The 15983-nt window shown below is 39.5% G+C and overlaps 1 protein-coding gene across 5 annotated transcripts in view; it reads right to left on the bottom strand.

Annotated features, from left to right (window-relative positions):
* Window positions 1-15983, bottom strand: part of ARHGEF9 (Cdc42 guanine nucleotide exchange factor 9) — a 3179575-nt gene that overhangs the window by 1942509 nt on the left and 1221083 nt on the right. The gene's annotated exons all lie outside the window — the stretch shown is intronic.

The raw sequence follows: 15983 nt of genomic DNA, 5'->3' as shown, positions 1-15983 counted from the left end.
GCTTGGGATTCGGAGTTTCTACAGGTGGCAGGGTGAAATTCCTCAAGTGTCAATTGCTCGAAGCACATGATGCTGAGAAACAGAATGCCAATGGCAGTTTCTCACTGGAAGTCACTGCCGGTGCATTTTCTTAGTGTGTGCAGACAGTAGTGAGTCCTTTCTTTTGTGATATTTCTTCCATCTTCAAGCTGGTGCGACTGTGGAGTTGGTATGTAAAGTTTATTGGGTGAGAGGATGGGTGGGGTCTTGCTCCTGAAAAAAAAAAACACAAAGTTTTTTTTTTTACCATTTTGTCTTTTAGACATTATTTTTCAGCTTTTCTAATGCTTGCAGTTGGTGATCCACAGCAGAACTGTGGCATTCATTGGTATTACAGGATATGCAACCTAAGTATCTTAGACTAAGACCCATTCCAAATCTCCTAGGTCATTAAAGGAAATAGACAGCTTTATCGGTTTGACAGTGCATCTAAGGCAACCAACAACTGCTGAAAATGTGTTTAGATAAGTATGAACTAGATATGCTATCTGCATACAAATCTTAATACCACAATTACTGGCCTTTTTTTTTTTTTTTTTTGCTATATCTAGCTCTATAATGACTGTGTCTTAAGTATTCGACTTTGCACCAGATGAGAAGGCATTTCATTAGCCAAGTGCAGAGACTGTAGTTGCCAAGTTTCCTGAAGATTTGTTCCATTTCTCTCCAGGCTGCATGTGCACATTTTAAACCTTCTCTTTCATGTTTGCATTGCCTGTCCGATGCTGAAGAAAATATGGAATGTTCCCATGGGAAACATGGGCAGATTAGCTTTGGACTGGGCATACTTACTATACATTTAGCAGTTAACGCATTGGATTAAGGATTGCAGCTGTTAAAGTCAATGTTACAGGGTTTGCTAAAGGGTTTTATTCCTTCCATCTCCATCTGCCAACTTTGTAACCATGAGCAAGTCACTTAACAGGACAATGCTCCTAGGCTGCCCTTAAAAAGGGATACTTGGGTCATGTGGGCTTATCTAGTTAACAACTGTGCAGAAAAAAATAATACCCTTTGCTTATTAGAAGTGACATGTATAGTGCATACTCTTTATATATCACTTATTATCTATGATTCCTGCTATGACAGATTGTCTGTGGCTCTATAAATGTGTTGGCTTTTGGCCAGGGTTGTAGATCAAAAATGTTCCTTAGGCCAGGCCACCCATCTATTTAACAAATGAGCAAACAGAAATATGAACAGGTAGATTTGATCCAGTTTTGTTTGAGTAGGGGTATAAATCTGCAGAACCCTCATTTAAGATCATGTGTAGTTATGCACCCTGACACAAGATAGATACTGGTGCCTTCTGCTCCATGGCAGTCAGGTCAATCTTCATCTGGTGCTGCCAAGAATATATCTGCTGCTCAGCCATTCCTAAGTGAGGAAAGTTTTCTCCTCATATCAGTCTTCCCCCTTGGTTCATGCTACTGCTCCTCTCCAGATAGCTTATCCAATCCGGGTTGCTGGTGTAGGGCAAGGTAAATTGAAGTCTGAACATTTAGTACAACCATATCAGCATATGTGTGGTTCTTCCTTAATACAGCAAAGAAATGCAGCACTAAACAAAGTTGAAGGAATGCAACAAAGACCATAAAATGACAAAGTAGATTAAGCTAATTGCACATTTACATCAGAGCTTTAACCACAGTGTATGGCTATTGTCCAGTTCTGGATAAACAACATATACTGCAACTCATGCATCTCAAGAAGAGTCCCCCGGGTACCTCAAGTTGTTAATCACAACGATACTGGTAGGATATGACTGCTACAAATGGGACACAGAAAGCAATAGCAACTATTTCAGTGGCAGTGCAACATCATCAGGGAAAACAGCAGTAGATTCTCACATTTGGAGCAGGTCTACCATATCTTATTAAACACATGTATCACAGACAGTATAAATCTCACTATGAACAGAGCACCAAAGAGACCCAAACCTGACAAAAAAGGATCAAGGAATTCATGCATCTCTCAGGCCTAGAACTTAAAAAAAAACAGGAAGGAATTTGTGTGCCACGAATAGTGTTTCTTGCAGTATGGATCTCTAACTGTAGAAAAGATTTCCTCTTTTCCTCATATTATGGATCTAGAATGTCTTATAGAAAAAAAGAGGTCACAGTTCTGGTTTGCCCACTAATGCATGCATTTCTGCATCACAATCTAACAAGTGGAAATATACTGCAGTTTGGGGGATTTATGTACATCAGAATGGATTAGGCACCTTTCGGGATGGTAATATAAAAGCACTTCTTCATAGGTATAATTTAACAGCGGTAGGAAGAAATGTAGTGTGACATCTTCTGTGATATCTGGTTGGATCTGAACCTATGAAGAAGTAATTTCATAGTCAGTATTGATAATGACTTTAAAACACGTAGTCCGAATAGATAACTATTTCATCACCAACATCTTAGAAAGTAAATATCTACATTTCTGTCATCCCAGGTCACCCAAACAAAATCTGACTCTTTCATGCTCGGGAGCATCAGTCTGACTTTGATAACAGTTTGTAACTGCCAACAATACGACAGTCCACCTTGCTTCTTGTAAAATACAAATGTTGTTTTATACAAAGTCTCCCAACAGCAAGTAAGAAGAATAAATTCAGACAGACAGCTGAAGTGGATCTGCCTAATCATTTTTCTGAAGTCTGGTATTATTAGCACATTAATTCTGGAATGGGGAAAAAGTGTTGTATGTATTAATGCATTGCAAATCAGTATAAACATCAATCACCTTACACAAAATATTACCACAGCTTTATGGGGAGGCATTGTAATAATGGTGTTGTAACTCCAACATTTATGCTACTGCTGTGTGCTTCATTCATAAATGATTTGCCTAGGAGTGTACATGAGAGGAGAGTAAATGGTGCATGCTTTCACTAATGCTGTAACAATGGAGAGAAACTATGCTATACAGTATAGTAGTATACAAATAATATTTAAATGCCAGCATGACTTAAAAGCAGTGCTAATATCACATAAACCCAAGTACAAGGCTTCCACTTTGCCTTGGCTTCTTGCAAATGTAACTGAAATATGATCATATGAAGAGATTAAAATGTGCTGTAGAAGGTAGAGTGAAACTGTGTAAAAATGGGTAACTTTAGGTGCCCATGAATGCAGAATGCAAGCAATGATGGTGGTGTTTTGCTTTAGGATGGTCACGGCTTGAGGAAGCAGAAAAGTAATCAGATGGAAGAACTGAGGTTAGCAGTTTCCATGATGACTATTATTAGAAAAAGGCGATGCTTAGAAGACAGCATTCCAGAACAGCAAGGCTTACTGAAACAGCTAAATTGCTCTCTAATAGAGAGAAAATAGCAGCTGTTAAAGGAAATTTCACAACACAGAGCATCCGCCCACCCAAAGGTTACCTGCTAACTAGTCAGTCTATATTTAAAAACGAAGTGTAGCAGGTATAAACTCATCTTGATGTCAGAAGGTTCATGCTTGATATATACTCTAGCTGCATATTACACCTGAAATGCAAACATCCCTTCTCCAGATTCCAACAAAACATAGACTTACTGGACACGCTGAGGGTCAACATATCACTAGCAGAACTTGTGATTTAACAGCACTAGTATTAACACTCTGTTTACTGACTGAGAAAGATTTTGCCATGGAGAAATTCTCTGCAGGGATTTCTGACACTCTAAATGAAGGGATGGAAAAAGAAGGCTACAATGATAGATATACATATCATTTCTGGGAAATAAAAGATGTTAGCATCCACCTAATATAAAACTAGCATTACTCCAATGGGAATTCTGTAAACTTTAGAAAGAAATAAAGACATTCTCAACCACAATTACAGCTAAGGTTTAGTGGTGTTGCTTAATAAAAAAAATAGCCTTGTTTAATATAACAAGTTGTTTCACTTTGTCCTTTTATCACCACCATGGTAGTCTAACTTAAAATCAATATTGCAGATAAATACACAAGGTTTTCAAATCCGCATTCTGTAGACAACATCTCTGGCACTAATGTCCTTAAAATGATATTGCTCACTATTCTAATATGGTTGTATTCATTTTAACTGGCATCTAGGATGGTGGGCCAGTATGACCCAGAGACAGAGGAAGAGGCTGACATTAAAGACTGTGATCTGCTTCACATGTGATCACATTATAGTTTTTAAGAAATGAAACTATACAAGATTACAATAAATGAGAAGTTACATCAAGCAATCACTTAAACAATACCCATCCCATTCTTGGGTATGCTCCTGAATCAACGATACCTGTCTAACTCTTGGGTATGCTCCTGCACTAACGATACCTGTCTAACTCTTGGGTATGCTCCTGCACCAACAATACCTGTCTAACTCTTGGGTATGCTCCTGCACCAACGATACCTGTCTAACTGTTGGGTATGCTCCTGCACCAACGATACCGGTCTAACTCTTGGGTATGCTCCTGCACTAACGATACCTGTCTAACTCTTGGGTATGCTCCTGCACCAACAATACCTGTCTAACTCTTGGGTATGCTCCTGCACTAACGATACCTGTCCAACTCTTGGGTATGCTCCTGCACTAACGATACCTGTCTAACTCTTGGGTATGCTCCTGCACCAACAATACCTGTCTAACTCTTGGGTATGCTCCTGCACTAACGATACCTGTCCAACTCTTGGGTATGCTCCTGCTCTAACAATACCTGTCTAACTCTTGGGTATGCTCCTGCACCAATGATACCTTTCTAACTCTTGGGTATGCGCCTGCACCAACAATACCTGTCTAACTCTTGGGTATGCTCCTGCACTAACGATACCTGTCTAACTCTTGGGTATGCTCCTGCACCAACGATACCTGTCTAACTCTTAGGTATGCTCCTGCACCAACGATACCTGTCTAACTCTTGGGTATGCTCCTGCACTAACGATACCTGTCTAACTCTTGGGTAAGCGCTTGCTCTAACAATACCTGTCCAACTCTTGGGTATGCACCTGCACCAACAATACCTGTCTAACTCTTGGGTATGCTCCTGCACCAATGATACCTGTCTAACTCTTGGCTATGCTCCTGCACCAACAATACCGGTCCAACTCTTGGGTATGCTCCTGCACCAACGATACCTGTCCAACTCTTGGGTATGCTCCTGCTCTAACAATACCTGGATAACTCTTGGGTATGCTCCTGCACTGATACCTGTCTAAATCTTGGGTATGCTCCTGCACCAACAATACCTGTCGAACTCTTTGGGTATGCTCCTGCTCTAACAATACCTGTCCAACTCTTGGGTATGCTCCTGCACTAATGATACCTGTCTAACTCTTGGGTATACTCCTGCTCTAACAATACCTGTCTAACTCTTGGGTATGCTCCTGCACCAACGATACCTGTCTAACTCTTGGGTATGCTCCTACACGAACGATACCTGCCCAACTCTTGGGTATGCTCCTGCACTAACAATACCTGTCCAACTCTTGGGTATGCTCCTGGTCTAACAATACCTGTCCAACTCTTGGTTCTGGTGCTGCTCTAACAATACCTGTCCATCTCTTGGTTCTGCTCCTAGTCTGTTCCTGAAAAGTCATTCAGTCTCATCATTCTAACTGTATATTCTTACAATGATTCTCTTTCCTCGGTGCACACAGCCAACATGTAAATGAGTGACCCCTACATTTATGTACATCATATGTACGTTGTTTGATTATTTTCATTTGTTCATGCTTATGGATGTTTTTGGAAAACTTTTTGTATTTCTCAAACCCACTTTGGGTAGATTAAAAATTGTACTCTGATGCTACGTTTATAATGTTTTATGATATAATATGTAAACATGGAGCTTTTCTGCACAGGCCCTAACTGGAAATGGGTTTTTGCCCAGTTGGATAATCCTGGTCAACAAATGGAACTAAATAAATAAATAAACAAACACACAGACACACACACGCACACTGGTGCCAGGATCAGTTAGATCAAGCACCCACTCAAGTCCTTCTTCAACAAGTACCAATATGACTCTGCCATAGTTCATGGCAGTGTCCATGACTTGAGGTGGACCACCTTGACCGGTATATGGAGGGAGACATGATGAAGCTCAGAAATGATCTGTCCAAGGCAGGTATGAGCCTAGCATTGAGCAGCCTCTACCTTCTCCAATGATGATGTCACACTATGAGCAAACAAAAATTGAATTTAATAATTTGCTTACAATTTGGTGTCTTTTGAAAGGGGTCCCGTATTTGTCAGACTGGGAGGCTATGATTGATAGATCATGCTGCTTCACCAGGGGTGGCATGCATCTGTTCTTTCTAGGGTTTTGAATAGTGTCTATTCCCGTAGTGCCTTTTACAGAGAATGATAGCCTAATAAACTTACCAAAATAACCCAAACAAAGGAAAATATGGAGGTGTTATTGATCAAGGTTAGGAGCCTAAAGAAGAAACTCCATTCCCTACAAGCCCTTCTCAACTAAAAGGATATTGATGTCTGTAGAGTGACTGAGACATGGCTTCAAATGGCATACAGCACTCCAGCTGTCCAGGGTTATAACACCTTCCACATTTTTAATCCAGCTGCCGCGCAGGAGGGAAAACAAGTTGGAAGTGTCTCAGTCTTCATTCAGAAGAGACTCGCATCAAGGCTGGTAAAGCAGCAAGATGCACTAGAGCTTCTTCTTGTCCAAATATCCTTCAAAAAGGTCCAGTGCCATACATTAGCTAGATGTAAAACTTCCTCTATGACCACTTAAGAAACTACAATGTCTATCTACAAGAAATAGAATCACTCAGTATTGAATCCAATACCATTTTTCTAGGTGATCTAAACTATTCAGCTATAGACTGGGAAACCTACACCACCACTAGTGCATAAGCATGGACAGTACTAGACTTTGTTAATGCAAATGCCCTATAACAACAAGACAGAGTACCCACTAGGGGTAAATTCATCTTGGATTTAGATCTTACTGGGGCCTCTTGCACCAAAGCATGCATGTCTTCACCTGTCAGGTCTGACCATAAAGCAGTCTCCCTTGAAATAAAACTGAAAACAGAGATCCTTTCTATCTAAGTTGCCATTAGAAACTTCTGTAAGACAATCTACCTACTAAGTGATATATTGACAAACTTCTAATCCCACCAAACCCAGTTAACTTCACTGAATATGTATAAATGTACACCACCATGTAGCTGTACCCCATAGGAGTAAGTGCAGGTCAAACCTCAGTAACACATCCATATGCTAGAACCATAATCTCAACAAGGAAGAGAATTTTGACCAAAAGTAAGAAGAGTAATTTCCAGAATAATAGAGTCCTCGTCACTTAAGCAAGTAATAAAGTCCAACAAAGCCACATTTGAGCCTATAACAGCTACCCAATCCAAAGATAATCACAAGGTTTTTTTTTTAGTTATGTTCATAATATTAAAAGCACAATACAGCAATCACTGAGCTGATTGCAAACAATGTTACCTACACTAAGGCTGAAGAGATATAGTGAACCTACTGGTCGACAAATTCACTTTTAACTTTACTGCTCTCTCCTCTCTGTCTGTCCCTCAAGATATACCTAAATTTGTATAAAATGTATAAAAACAGATGAAAGCTGGTTAACACAAACATCAGATAAATGAAAATAAATTATAACCAGCTAAAACACAGCAAACTTAAAAAACATAAACTTTAATAAAATAAAGTAAAAACAGTAATAGAGTAACACAATAAAATGGTAAAGCGCTTTCACGCTGTATTTGTGCTTCATCAAATACCAAATCACATCTAAAGCCTTATATAAGGCACCAATTAAGGACTCAAATGTGTCAATTTCAATTTAGCCCTTAAAGGTTCTACATCATTTAAGCCTGGTTTCCTATGTGCTTGAAGTTTTAGTACCCAGTCAATCTCAAGGCTCCCTTTTCATAGCCTAATGTCACCACTACTCTCACTCTTATTACACAGTTGTAAAACCAGAAAGCAAAAAGAAATGATCTTGACTGGTACTCGTCATATGTTTAGGGAGTGCACTTCTCACATCACACTTTCTGATATCATTGATTTGCTCCCTAATGCACTCTTTAAGGGACCTGTTAGTTTTACCCACATAAAAACAAGAGCACAAATTACACTTAGCTAAATAAACCAAATGCATGGAGCAGCAATCCGCATACAAATTGACCTTATATTCATGCATGGTGACTGGATGAACAAAACACTTGTCAATGGAAATAAACTTGCACATGGCACACGACCTACACATCACAGTACTTAATCTAGTAGAACAGGTCTAATTATATCATACGAACCATAGCATAATCTCCTCTGCAAGGAATAACTATTCCTATAACTAAAATATGGTAAACTGCCAAGTAATGACTCGCACTTATGGTCAGTCATTACAATAGGCCAGATCCTCCTAATGACATCACTCACCAAATGAACATTACTAGAATATGTCAAATTCATTCTCATAACATTCAGTGAGATGGTATTCAAAGACAAATTATGCTTCAGAAAAAAAATGGCCTGGCAGTATCACATCTATGTGTGATAACCTCTTCAATAACAGCTTCAATCTCATCCTTACGGTGACCCCCTACTTGAGAAAATCAACTTTCAGCCCATCAAATAAATTAAATATATCTGAATCTCAGTTACAATGACTGGCCACTCAATAAAACTGATTCTTCAGGGTATTCTTACGAACATACCTCAGATGCATGCTAAACATATACAATACTATTAAACTTAGAGGTTTTCTTGTATAAACTAGTAAATAAGGTCCCATAATTGTTAACAATACAAGCATCCATATATTCAATCATGTTACTCAAACAATTCATAGTAAATTTCAAGAAATCAGAAATATTATGCATATAAGCAACAAATTCAAGTAACTGATCCTGTGAACCTTGCCAAATCATAAAAATGTCATCAACAAAATGCACATAAAATAAAATAGAGCTCCTGAAGGGATTGCCATCACATAACACATGGTCAAACTCCCAATTAGACATGACCATATTCACAATCTGTTGGCACAACTTGTGCCCATCTCTATGCCCATCTGTTGCGGATAACAGTCATCACCAAATAAAAATTTAGTGGAACAAAAAATAGTAGCTGCTCAAAATATTTCAATATCAGGTCTCTGGTTAATAGCCAGAACTCTGGAAATGTCTCTGCTGCACTCACTTGAAGCACTCCTCCAAACGGAGAACATCAACATTTGTGCTGTAATGGAGACCTGGTTCAAAGCAGCAGAAAGTACCCCTGCGCTACTAGGCTATAACTCATTCCACACCTTTTGGCCCCAGAACATGGACTGCAGCTCCAAAAGTGGTGGCGTCTCCATATTCATAAAGGATATGCACACCTCCAGACTAGTAGCCCAGCATAATGCATCAGATATACTTCAGGTACAACGAACAGTGGGGTAAGACAGCATTTCAGGTTGTAGCCTGCTATAGGTCCCCAACCATGTCCCAGGACTTTCACTCCACATTCCTAAGCACCCTGGAAACTATTAGGGTCTAACCTAACACTGTCATACTAGGTGACTTCAACTACCCCTCCATCAACTGGGAAAACTACTCATGCACCAATATACTTTCCCAACGCTTCCTGGAATTCATTAATTCCAATGCACTGGACCAGCTCATTCTTACCCCCACTAGAGGAATCAACATCCTTGACCTGGTTATTACTAACATGGGCAACCGTTGCTCAACATCAATAGTCAATTCCTCCCTGGTTAGATCCGACCACAAACTAATTATCATGGAAATCCACATCTCACCCACACCACCAGCAATGGTAACCACTATGAAAAACATCTCCAAAGCTGACTTTGTGCTCCTAAAAACAGAGGTGGCTTACTTCACGGCACCCATGCAAATGGAAAATAGGTCCTTGACCACTGAATCATACACCAATGCACTGTACGAACACGTATATAAATGCATGGAACTAGCCATACCCAACAGAACTAAGACACACTCCTCCAGAAAAAAGAACCCAATCTGGTGATCCCCTGTCATTAACAAACTCTACAACAGAAGGAAGAAACTGTTGCAGAAAAAAATGAAGTCCCAAGAATGGAAAAACTCCCTTATTAGCCTCAACAAAAAGTTGAGATCCTTCATCAAAACCTCTAAAGCTAGCTATGAAGGAAGAATTGTGGCAGATACTAAAAACAACCACAAAGCCTTCTAGTTATATCAAGAATCTCCATGACAATAGCCAGATTTGCTCAGAGTTACTGCACAATGGTACCTCCTACACTGAGCCAACAGATATTGCCAACATACTGACCAACAGATTCAGTGCCAACTTTACCCCTCTCTCCCCCCTAAAGGACTAATTACAATACCGGATGAATGCAAAGCACTCAACATTACTGCAGCACAGGTTAAATCTGCATTGTCCAAGGCCAAGACTACAGCTTCCATGGGACCCAACAATATCCCTGGCTGTGTTCTACATGAACTACAAAGTGAACTGGCACCACACCTGTGTGCCCTGTTCAATCACAGCCTCACCTTGGGCTTTGTCTCTACAGAATGATGCACTGCTACAGTCATCCCTCTCCATAAAGGGGGAGCAACTACAGACCCTGGGAATTATCACCCCATTAGCCTGACAAGTCTGCTATGTAAGGCTATGCCGCGCATCATGGACCTAATTAACAAGGATATATGGAATCTCCAAATTCTGGATCCCATGCAATTTGATTTTCTGAAGGGTAGATCATGTCTTTGAATCAATCACCAGAGCTGTGGATGAGGGCAAGATAGTTCATACAGCCTACCTCGATCTGGCCAAGGCCTTTGATAGCATGCCCCACTTAGGAATTATTGATAGACTCACCAAACTAGGTATCAACCCCTATATCACTAGGTGGGTTGCAAACTGGCTCACCGATAGAACCCACAGTGTGAAAGTAGCAGACTCCAAGTCAGACTGCCGACTAATCACGAGTGAAGTCTCACAGGTATTGGTCCAGGGTCCTCTACTGTATGGCATCTACTTCTCAGAAGTTCAGGCCAAGACAGAGGGACTCTGGCTGACCATGTTCGCCGATGATTGCAAGCTGGGAGCCATTATTAACTCCCCAAGTGATGTAGCCATCCTATGGAAAGCCTCACTGAGACCAACGACTGGTGTCGAAACCATGGCCCTTCAGCTTACTGCCAAAAAATGCATCATCATTCCCTTTGGGAAAAACTCAGTTCCCACTAATTACCACATTGATGGTAGCCCACTGAACACTGTAGGCGTTATAAGAGATCTGGGGACACAGATTGACAGCAGCCTCTCCTTCGACTACCACATTGCCACTGTGGTCAGAAAGTCTTCTATGTAGCACATCTCATTACCAAGGGTTTTGCATCCATGACGAAATCGGTCATCATCTCTCTCTACACTTCCCTCATTAGACCAGGCGAGTATAATGCCCCATTTGGCATGTACCTCACTAAACACCTGCAACAGCTTGAAAGGCCACAAAAGTACCTCATGAAGAGGATCCTAGGCCTTAAGCACATGCCCTAAATGGACAGACTCAAAAAAACTCCAGCTTTTCTCTTTTTCATATCATCTGCTAAGAGGTAATCTCTACTTGACTTACAAAGCCATGTCTGACTCAGCCCTGTTAGAAATGTTATACCTAAAGAAATCCCAGTCCTTCCACACCACACACTCCAGAGACCTCAACCTCATTACCACACTCAAAAGAGCATGCTGGATGGACAGGTTCATAAGTCACAGACTGTCCATACTCTGGAACAGACTTCCCATACATGTCAAGCAGAGCACCTCACTGGCCCTTTTCAAGAGAAACTTTGATGAGTGGATGGGAAATAGAAAGTTCACCCCGGGGATCATTTCAGTGGCTATACTTGATAGAGGCACTAGGAACTAATGGTGGCATGATGCAAGGGCACTTCTATGGGCTAAGCTTGTAAAGGCTCCAGGGCTGTTGGCCTAGTACACACCTATGAACCTATGAACCTGATAAGTACTCAAAACTTTGGGAAATGTCACTGATAAATACCCAAACCTTTAAGAAATGTCACTGATAAATACCTAGACCTTCTTGAAATATCTCTGAAAAGTACAGAGTCCTGCAGGAAATGTTTCTGATAAGTACCTAGTCCTGTGGGGAATGTCTCTGATTAGTACCTAGGCCTTTGGAAAATGTAGCTCATAAGAAAATATTTGTAATAAGAGCCTTACCCTAATTTCCTAGGATTCTTTGATGTGCAAAAGCCAAAATCACCAAACCTGGTTTTAACACAACTTTAAATGAATGTTTCACTAAAATATCAGTTCCTTTTTCCCGTAAGGTGTAGCAAACAAGATTACAGCAACGTCAGATCATTGTAGCTCTGGTTTCAACACTGCAGTCAAAAATGATCAAATTTGGACATATTAGGCGTACTGTACATACAGTCTGGCTTTGCAGTTGATCATCGTTAGAAACCTAGCTAAATAATGAATACACTAACTGAAAACCAAACGATCTTGAACTCCTGGCTATATAACCACTAGGGGCAATGCATTACATCTAGAAAAATGGGAATATTAGATGATAAAAAAACAGTCTGGCAAAGAAGCAGCAATGGTTTTCAGCCTGGGAACTAACCGTGCTAAAACCAAAGTTTGTTAATTTTCACATTGTTTACAGTGGTACAATTTGAAGTGCATGTGGCTCCTGCCTCACCATTTCGTTAGTCAACTACTGCAGAGTCTGGATTTCCATTTGTCACACCAACAACTTTGGGTCAGACTTCAGGCTCTTGGAAGGTCAGTCAAGTGTCTGGGCTCAAGTACGTCACAACAGCACTTCCACTGTTTGTCTAGGGTAGGTTTAGCAGCTTTCTCCATGTCAGGCTGCAAGTGGGTGTGTATGTGTGTGCATGACAGAGATACAGCACACTCAAGCATGTATACATGCGTCTATGCATCTGTTTTTAACGAAAATAGGCACATGTGGATTGCAGAACAAGCAGACAATGTCCTTACTACACTGGCTTAATTTTACATTGGGAGAAATGGGTAGTTCAGTGCACTTCTTAGACATAAAGACAGATATAAACATAAACAAGAGAAGTTTTTCAAGTAATATTTATAGGAAAAACACATTCACTAATAAGTATTTACACTTTGATAGCTTTCATCCAGTGTATATGAAACTGAATGTGTTTCGAGGACAGGTCATTAGACTTAGCCATTTAATTAGTGATAAGGTGTTTACAGAAGAAACAAAATTAATGTACTTTTTTTTAGAAAGAAGATATCCTTTTCAGAAACTTGTGGCTATTAATGATGAAGTTAAAAAACAGAGACATATAACATTTTCTCCCATTATCAAAAGTGGTTTCAGTACAAATAAAACAGGAGAAGGCAATTTCAGCTGTTCTTTTCCAGTCACTTTAAGCATTGAGGGCAATGAAATTAAACAAGTGGTTACAAATAACTGGAAAATCTTATTAGGAAATCAAGAACTCTCCAGAATTATTGGACATAAGCTTAAAACAATTTCTTGAAAGTGTTTCAAATAACAAGAGTGTTAAAACTGAAACTAAGTTAGGGACTTTTCCATGTAACAATTGTGCTCAATGTAGATTCATTTTACCTAGGAGAAGTTGTTTTTTGAACACAACAATTTTTTTATACATTGCAAAGGGTAAATATTCTTGTACTACAGAAGGGTTAGTTTATGTCACCACTTGTTCGACATGTAAATCTTTCTATAAAGGAAAGACCATTTGAAAGTTAGCTAGTAGGATTAAAGAACATGCAACAGCTATTAAAAATAAAGATTTATGTAATGGATTAGAAAGACATTCTCTTAGCTGTATGGATTTAAAAAAAATCCAGTTTATGGTGTTAAAAAAGGTGAATAAAGCAAGATTTGTCAATACATTTAATGCACATCTTGAATTTTTAGAACTTAAATGGCAGATCATTTTAAGGGCTGATGTTTCACCTGGTATTAACAAAAACATTCTTAAAATGTTAAAAAATGCATGATGCAATCTGTTTAGTTTTCTTACAATTCTTCAGTTTTTTATGACTCTTTACATCTATTTAGTAGCATTTCCTCGTACTTTAAATATTTAAACATACAATGACATTATACACTAGTATTCTTTATAAAACAATATTTTATTCAGCAAATTGAGCACAGGATGTGATTGGTACACAGACTGATCTATGTAATTGGTGTTAGTATAAATGTGTAATGATTGTGAGATATGGTTGTTTCTGAGGAAGCTCTATATTAAACGAATTAAAGCACTAATTACAAGTGTCCTTGAGTCGTATTTGTTTTTTATCAGTGTCCTTACTACACTTCAGCCATGAATGAGCAGCAAAAGGTGACTAAGAATTGTCCTACAATATTTCTGAATATCAAGAAAACCTCGGTAATATGATAATGGTGTCTCTGACCAATAAGTTGTTGTTCTATGTTGTGTGGCTGTAGGTTCTGATGGACAGAAGTCCCAGCAGCTTGATCAAAGCAGATGGCACACCTGACAGGTAATAAAGTAACCCAAAGCAGGTACTATAAGCCTCTTTTTTTTTTGAGGGATAACATTAGGGCTGCAGATGAATAGCTATAGAGGTATGAGACCCTTAGCTGTACACTGAAAATTGCAATTGAGGTGTAAAATAGATGAAGGTTTTGTGCCTTCCAAATTATATCATCTATAATCCTCCAGGATGAAGTAGCCATGAGCTTGAATCCACAGAATGATACGTTTCCTGTCACCACAAATGGTGACTTAGTAAAATAATCCATAGAAATTAGTGGTATTCAGAACTTTTCATGCACCAGTTTTTTCACCTCTGCCAGAAACACCTGTGCAAAGTGAGACTCTTCCCCAAACTGAAACCCCGCCACTATCAAGGTCGGCTGCTGTGCCAGTAGTCAGCCTGAGGTCTCTCACTAGACAGACTATATTTACCTGTTAGTTTTGGATATACAGAAGTCATACCTTGAAAAACTCTGAGTCACCATGAGTATTGATACCGATCCAGAAACGCTTCATTAAAGTGTTTATTTATTTAGTTATTTTTTGGTTGATACCCAACAAGGGCTCATGAACAGTGCTTTCTGCAGCCTCATCCATTGACTGATCCATGCAAAACCCATCAGCAAATGTTACTTTCTCTGTAGCCTTTTGTGTTCTGCTTAGCATTTCAATACAAACCAAAGCACACCACACTTCTCAAAATCATCCCTCATATTTTGCAACTACACAGCATTAGAAATACAGATCTATTTCAAATAAATTTCAAGGTCAGAGCACAGCAGTACAAATGTAAGCTTTTATCGCCACAGACCCATTTTTGAGAAGAGACCCAGAATGCTGAGTAGAACCAGCTGTTGGATGTATTCAGTGCAACAGTCAAGGATCAGGTCTCTTTGCCAGAGAAAAGGAATAAGCTGCCAACTGACAGCCCCTGTGGTGAAGTCAAAATAGCCACAGGTGTGTGCAGATCCATGAGGAGTCGAATGGACATTTGTAACTTTAGTGTCTCCTCATGCCTCTGAGCATCATATTTTGAACAAGTCTGGGTGCAGAATTTTATTCTGAAAATTTCTTCAAAAACTAAGAGATACAGTTATTCTCTTTCAAGGTAAACATGTTGTGGCCATCAGTTCTGAGAAACTGCATTTTTTTTTCATACAGTCCATGAGGCCTGCATCTTCTTTGCAGAAGAGTGGGGATATGTCACCGAAAACTGATTGTAACAAGATTACATCAATCAGTGTCTTGTGACCACACTTGTTTTTTTTTAAATCAGTATACCAGGTTTCTCAGTTTATGGCCTTCCTTGAGGTGGTCTTTTTTAAATCAGTATACCAGGTTTCTCAGTTTATGGCCTTCCTTGAGGTGGCTCCAGTGGACAAGCAGCTTCTAAACATTAGCTATGGTATAGCTTTGATATGTCCTGGGAAAGTATTCGACAAACAG

Source organism: Protopterus annectens, chromosome 15.part0, assembly GCF_019279795.1.
Source record: "Protopterus annectens isolate FY-2018-M chromosome 15.part0, PAN1.0, whole genome shotgun sequence".
Lineage (NCBI taxonomy): Eukaryota > Metazoa > Chordata > Ceratodontiformes > Protopteridae > Protopterus > Protopterus annectens.
The sequence above is the reverse complement of the archived record's forward strand: the minus strand, read 5'-3'. Positions and strand labels throughout refer to the sequence as shown.